This window comes from Cryptotermes secundus, unplaced genomic scaffold (genome assembly GCF_002891405.2).
Source record: "Cryptotermes secundus unplaced genomic scaffold, Csec_1.0 scaffold235, whole genome shotgun sequence".
In the NCBI taxonomy this organism is placed as follows: Eukaryota; Metazoa; Arthropoda; class Insecta; order Blattodea; family Kalotermitidae; genus Cryptotermes; species Cryptotermes secundus.
Genome location: NW_019723301.1, coordinates 1162935 through 1170396, shown reverse-complemented (window position 1 = coordinate 1170396; position 7462 = coordinate 1162935). Strand labels below are relative to the sequence as shown.

General features: G+C 41.0%; 1 protein-coding gene across 1 annotated transcript in view; it reads left to right on the top strand.

Moving 5' to 3' along the window:
• Positions 1-7462, top strand: part of LOC111861719 (ubiquitin carboxyl-terminal hydrolase 36) — a 28113-nt gene that overhangs the window by 18821 nt on the left and 1830 nt on the right. The window lies entirely within an intron of this gene.

Sequence of the window (7462 nt, the reverse complement as noted above, 5' to 3'; positions counted from 1 at the left end):
GTACTATGGAGACACGTATTTAAAGTTTTGATTTGGCATTGCTGTCTCTCACGCGACAGTAGAAAGAACCGTGCTTGTTTAATACAAACTTCCAGTTTATATTCCCGTACAGTTTTCTACATTCACTGCTCCGACCATCATATAAAGAAGCTCTAAACTGTCCCGACCTTCTCTTCTGTTTCACAAACGTCACGGGAAATATCCGCTCATTCGAACGCCTTACAACCACGAAAATACAACTTCTCACACTGTGGTCCTCAAAACCTTCGCTTTTCAAAGAAGACTTATAAGAAACACAAGTTATTCTTTAGCTCTTTATAAAATATAAAACATTAACACTATTTTAATTGCATGCTGCTGGAACTGTACAGAAAGTGACATAAAACGTAAAAAAATGTGACAGAAAGAAACACTGTAAACCGACCTCAAACCGTAAAGCCGTTAACTCCTACCTGGCAATTACTGGCTTCTAATTTTGCGGGGTTTGAGGTTTTATTTTTGTGAATCCTCTGAGTCTCTGACGCGAATGTCAGGACAACAGAGCCACAGTGAAAGGGGATGTGAACTATTCCTTTCCAGTAAAGTCGTAACCGCTTCGCAGTCCAGCTCTTCATCTCATCCAACAGTACACAGCCCTAACTTGTGAGTCTGATATATCATCATTAACAATTTCCATAGCGTATATAGGAATATACTGCCTCGAAACTAGCTCAGTTCAACCTCAATATCTTTGATATGTGATACAGCAATGCACTTACGTCTCCTTTGTCATCTAATATCACTTCAAACATATAATATTTGAGCCCTCTGCGTTATTTGCATAAATGGAAGAAAAAAGCCCGGCTGCTGGATACGCCCGTCTATCTGCCTTATTCGGCCCCAAAATTACTGACAGGTATTACTGACATCATGGTACTAAAAAAAAGTTTAGGAGTCAGTATAGCGACGGGCTACAGGATGGAGAGCCGGGGTTCAAATCCCGGCAGTTGCAATATTTTCTCTTTCGCACAGCTTTCAGACCGGCTCTGAGGCCCACCCAGCCTCCTACCGAATGGGTAACTGAGGCGATTTCCCAGAGGGTAAAGCGGCCAGAGCGTGAGGCTGACCACTCATCTTTTAGTGTCGAGATCAAGAATGGTTAACTATACATATATACCACCATATGTCTTCATGGCGTGATGCTTCATTAAGAACAGAGATAACTTTCCATCACCTCACCACACCTCACCTAACAACGCTGTCGGGCGAATTTATGAGTACTTCGGTTCATACAGAACCAGAATAACTTCGATATTATTTGAAGTTTAAATCGAACAACACCAAAAATATACATTTCTTTTGACATTTATACACAGTTCTTCTATTTACACATTGTAAGCATTATGAATTACTGAGAATATAATACACGTATATATATAAATATATATATATATATATACATATATATACATATAGTATATCAACCACCACCTTTATATACATTAGCTTAACCAGCTTTTATTATTTATGCAGGATAGCCGAGAGTATTACAGAATTCACTAAATTAAAAGCAAATAAACGAAATGTAAAATTGTCCCTTTGCTCAACGAATTAAGCACTACACCATGAAGAAGTATGGGGGAGTGGATGTATAGATCCATATTTTCTTGACCTCGGCACTAGTTGGACGTTAGTGGTTAGCTTCACGTCCCGGCCGATTTACCCCCGGGAAAAAGTCCCCGGTACGCGTTGGATAGGATGTTGGGTGGACCCCAGAGCCGCCCTGGACGATTTGGAGAAGAGAAAACTCTTGACCCTACCGGGACTCGAACTCCAACCCTCAGTCGTCCAGCCCGTACCCAGTCGCTATACCGACTAACAAATCAGCTACAGAAAGCATTTCAGACATGTAATTGGAAAACTGCTTACTGTCGTCACTCAGCCTACTTCTCTGTCCACCTGCACATCTTGTCTGTGTGACAAAGTACGTATTTCTGGGTTTCATGTGGTTTACCCATTCGTTATGAGGGCACTACAGATGCTGATAAGTAAGTCACGGTTCTCACCAAGTGGGTACTCTGGCGTACTTCAAGAACTCTATGCCACAACTGACAGAACTGTCGTAAATGCGACAAATGCGACAATGTAAACCAAGAGTAGGCAGATCAGTAAAAAGAAGCAGAACCAATTTCATGACGATGTTCAGATACTATTACGGCCATTTCTTCTTCTGTCCTTTCTATTTCTCTGTACGTAACCATCTACTAGTCAGTTGCAACTGTACGTTGCCTCTTAAGTTGGCATAAAGTCGCTACGTATTTCTTTATTGTTAGTGGGGTGGGACTAAGTCCCTCGTACTGCGGCCTCATTACACATTGCAACATTTTTTTGCTATTGCTGTTTTATTCTAAACTGTAGCTACGATATTATGCTTATTTGTTATCGATAAGAATAAAGTAAAGGTATCCCTGTAACAGGCCTTAGAGGCCCATAGGGTTGTGAGATGTTGAAGTTCCCACATTTTCTAGACAATCGGCGGTAAGGTTGTCAGCCTTATGCGCCGGCCGCGCTTTACTCCCCAGGAAAATTATTTAATTAATTCCTGGTACTCATTTCTGTTAGAGACTGAGTCGACCCCAGGGCCATAGTGCGGCTGGAAGGATTAGGTAAATTGAAAAAAATCCACCTTATCAGGATTCGATCCCGCTTGTAGCATAGTGCCTCAACCAACTAGACTACCGCGTGCCCCCATGTTATCGATAAAAATGCGAGTAAAAATATTTAAAAGCCTACATAAAATAATAATTTTTTAAATTAAAATTTTCGCATTGACTGAAAGATTGTAGTATCTGATTGTCAATAAAGGAGATTAAAAAAAATGTTTTTGCTAACATTAAGTTGAACGCTGCTTGTGGTAGCTTGGTGGTGGTGGTGTGGGAGAGGTTGGAGTTACTGGGGAAGGGGGTCATCTAGGTCACATGACAGTAAACTATGATGACTGAGAAGCAAAAGCGAAGGCTCCTCCTTATTTAGGTCCTGTTTGGTTTGTAGATCATTGTAGATGCTCGAGGAAAAGAAACAAAATTCAAGGGTTTAAATGCTTTCCTTTTTCTTAAAGATGGTATGCAGTGACGTCTGAGAGAATTTCATTTTCTTTTCTTATAAGATTTTAGTGTAACACTGCATGTCTGCTACAGCTTGCATGCAGACAAAATATAATAATTTGTCCCTGATTTCCAGGCCTCGCAAACAAACAAGATAATGTACCTCATTGTGAGACTTTTTCATAATTCTTTCCAAAACATTTCATCTTTATTTGGCTTCATAAACATATTAATGTTTTCTTAAGATAATTAAAACCGCGTAATTACGAAAGAAAATATTCGGCGAAATTAATAAAAATCGTGTTAAAACAACGACCGTTTAATTCCAAATACGTGTAAATAAAATCCATGTAAATCGAGATATTAATTTTTTCTTAGTGGGGGGTGGAGTCCAACTGTGTCCACTCGGCACGGCGGCCACTGATTTGCCTATTGTAGCCTGCCCTGGGTGATTATGATGATGGAGAATTTGGTGGAATAAAGATTGGCAGGGGAAACCGAAGTACTCCGGGAAAACCTGCCCCAACACCATTTTATCCACCACAAATCTCACTTGACCAGACCAGGGCTCGAACCGGGCCGCCGCGGTGGGGAGCCAGCGACTAACCGCTTGAGCTATGGAGCGGCCTGACTCTCAGTTTACTCCGGGTAAGAGAACGGAAGTTAACAGGCTATAATAACATTACTGCAGTTGAGCGTATTTGAATGTTTTCTCTTGCATTGTTTTTTGCAGTTGAAGGAACCTTGAAGCAGTCGTTTCTTATAAATCATAAAAAACAGTCTATTATATAACTGCAACTATTCCGGGAAACTTCAATAAAAACTGACATAAGAGAGGATGGTACAGATATTTACCTGAATTAGAAAAGAAAATGCATCAGAGAGCACGACCAACAGCAGCCCCTTGCAGCTGGGTGAAGGGTCTCTTCAGAAGTCAAGAAGCTGAGCGTGTACATATATTTGCACTAGGGCCACGCAATTTGGCTGACCAAACCTAAGCTAAACCGACAGAACCGCAGATCTGCACACTGTGTAAATGTATATAATTCATCCTCGCCATTCTCCCACCGCCACTGTCCGGGTCCATTTTACGATCTCTTTCGTGAAGTTACTGTGTCAGTTGACTTGGAACAGAGGGCGGGGAAGCAATTATCAGAACACATTATTCTGAAAATATAAGAGCTGTAATGGCTGTCCGTTTGAATGAAATATTACTACAGATAACGTAATTTTGTATTATATTTATAAAACAGCGGAACCGGAAACGTTCTTGTTTTGTTCTTGGGTTACCTGACAACGATTTCAGTCGCTAAGAATACAGCCTAATAATATAGGATGATAAATGGATGAAACATTTAAAAGAACGTGGAAGGAAGCGGTCGTGGCCTATTGTGATGTACTATTCAGGACTATACCTGGAGCGACCGAGTGAAAACTCGAAAAATCTCCAGGCCAAGATCTGAACCCGGAGTCTCTCGAATCCGAAGTAGGAATACTTCCCATCTGACCCCGATGTCCGATCTACGCGCCTACATATTCGTAATATTTTAGTCATATCTCTCCTGCTCAACAGCAATATATTATATTTACAAATAATTTCTTTATTTCGGTGTGCTTTGCATGATGAAGAACCCAGGCTTAGAATGGGCCGTCATAAGTCTTGAAGAACGCTGAATATAAAGTAATGCAATTTCTTTTCCTCTGCCGCAAGCCTGTAAAAGGATACTCAGATATACCCCCAAGGAGCAAAGAGCAGTTAATCCCAGCTTCTCTGAAATCTGCTTGCTGAGAGCAAACAAGTGGTGTGGGCGGGGCGGTGGAGACCCATGCAAATGGAGCGATTTTCAGACCGTGATGAGCCTGTCACAGCCAAGGATCAGTCTACACAGATGAGTAAGTAAACACTACCCGTTGGAATCGTAAGACGTCACACCCGACTTCCCTGCCATCTATAAACGTGACATGCGTCACTCCAGAGAATGGAAAACTTTGGCAGCGCCATAAATTATACTGTAATTACATACTATCGTCGTCGTCATTATCATCATCAATGACTCTACAGCCCTTTGTTGGGCCCTGGCCGCTTTTTCAGTTTCGCAATCCTAGACGCAGTTGTTAGGATCCTTTGGACTGGGGGATCAGCCGATTTTAACCAAAGTAGAAATGAGTTGACATATTTAGTAACGCTCCTCAGCCAATATCAAATTCCATGTAAATCCGTTCACAGATTCTCGAACAGTTTCACGCATAAAACAGACAGATGGGCGGATGCAACGAATATAATATGCGCCCCACAGATTTGTGAATGCGACCCCATATTTATGTACTTTTTAGACCAATTTCCTTTCTTAAGGGCAGAAAGTAAGCTTATGAGATCCTGTGAACCAGGTGACCGACGTGAAAGAAAGCTAGTATCAACTCTACGCCGCTAGAGGCCACCCTTGCGTTATTATTATTTATTCTTATTCTCTGTGGAGTAAGACTGAGTCCAGTCCCTTATTGGCCTATTGTAAGAGCCCCAGATGACAGACGACGATGACTGTGGAGTAATCGGTGGAATGAAGAATGGCAGGGGAACACGAAGTACTCGACCTGCCCGAGTGCCACTTTGTCTACCACAAATCCCACATCACCTGACCCGGGTTCGAACCCGAGCCGCCGGGTTGGGAAGCAGGCGACAAACCTCTTGAACTATGGCAAGGCATACGTGGTAAACGTTTTAAAATGAAACAGCTATGTAATGAAAAAAGGTAGTATGAATGTAGCTGAAAGACATTATGACAAGGGGAGTACTGTTCCTTTAACAACACTAAGTTCGGCTAATACTTTTAGCAGTAAGATCTTGCTTTCCATGAGTGTCCACTCAAATTTTCACTGGATTCAGTTGCATTATAACGTAAATAAGGGGAGTTACATTTACTGGTACCATATACTTCGCCCCCCTCGTTGGTGTCTCCACCTTATCGTGGTATAAACCGTGACAGCTTGGCCGAATCCAGGAAAAATTTGCGTCCGAATTACCTTTGACAAAATCCAGGTCGAGTGAAAATTCGGGACTGCCCTGGAAAAATCTGAATTGAGTAACGGCTACTTCGCAAACAAAAACGTTCCCACAACAAAACTAAGACCATGTTTTTGTGTTGTCTGTGTAGGTATTCCCTCGGAAATAACTGAGATCGGTGTTTTCTGTGTTCTCCTTGGCTCTATTTATGGTTACCAATAAATCACTGTTTAGACAAAATTCTGAAAGTCATAATTTTAATACCAGGAATAATTCTAATTGTATTCAAGTAACTGCTCACTTGACGATGTTTCATAAAAGGACCCCTACGAAGGCGTTAACATATATAACCATCTCCCAGCTGATATTAAGGACTTGGCATGTGATATTAAAAGCTTTAAAAAAGCACTAAATTATTTGCAAGGGCATTCTTTTTATACTGTGAATGAATTTTTTACGCATAAAGCTAGACAATTATTTTTTATGGCAACCGTAACATCATTGTATCAGTGCTTACAGTGTTCTACTATTTATATTTTTTTTCGACAAAATCTTTTAATGATTGCATGTCTTATTATCATTATTATTGTACTGTCCTGTATTCGTTTTTTTTTCAGTATCCAATGGTTGTAGCAGTATGGATTAACAGAAATTAAATAAATAAATAAAAATAAAATGTCCACGGCAATAATTAAGACCGGTGTTTTTGCGTGACCGTGTAGAAAAGTTATATGCAGGACACCTGGACGACCCGGACCGTATTTGCCACGTGGCAAATACACGTAGCATTAGGCTTAAAAAAAACGACTGCGCATGTTTCTGCAACATATAATTACGTAACACTACTTGACAGGTCAGTTGTGTGAGAGCCACTGAGTTGTTTGTTCCGCAGTGCGCGCATAATACAGTAAGATTTCACGTATCATATTAATTCAGTGAGACTGTTGTGGGAAACGTGATTGACCAGACTTGAATATTTTTAATCGTCTATCGTGCTTAAAAGCATTCGTAGTAATGGCGCCAGAACTTGAATCCATGCTACCAACACCAAAGATAACGTTGTTTCCGGCACATAGTATACATCTGGGTTGGAGAAAGAACGATTGTGTAGGTGGTGGAATGACTAACGTTGGTAACGCCTGCTATCTCAATTCAACATTACAGGCTTTATTTCATGTCCCGGCATTTGTCCACTGGCTCTGCAGTGATAATAGCCATCTCAGCAATTGTACAGGTGTTAATGGGTCAGTGAAAGACGTGTGCATCATCTGTGCAATGAACAAGACATTCAAAGCGTCAAGGAAGAAAAGAGGCACTATCATAAAACCGCTCCTCATATACAACGAATTACAGTTCATCAGCGAGGACCTTGTACCTG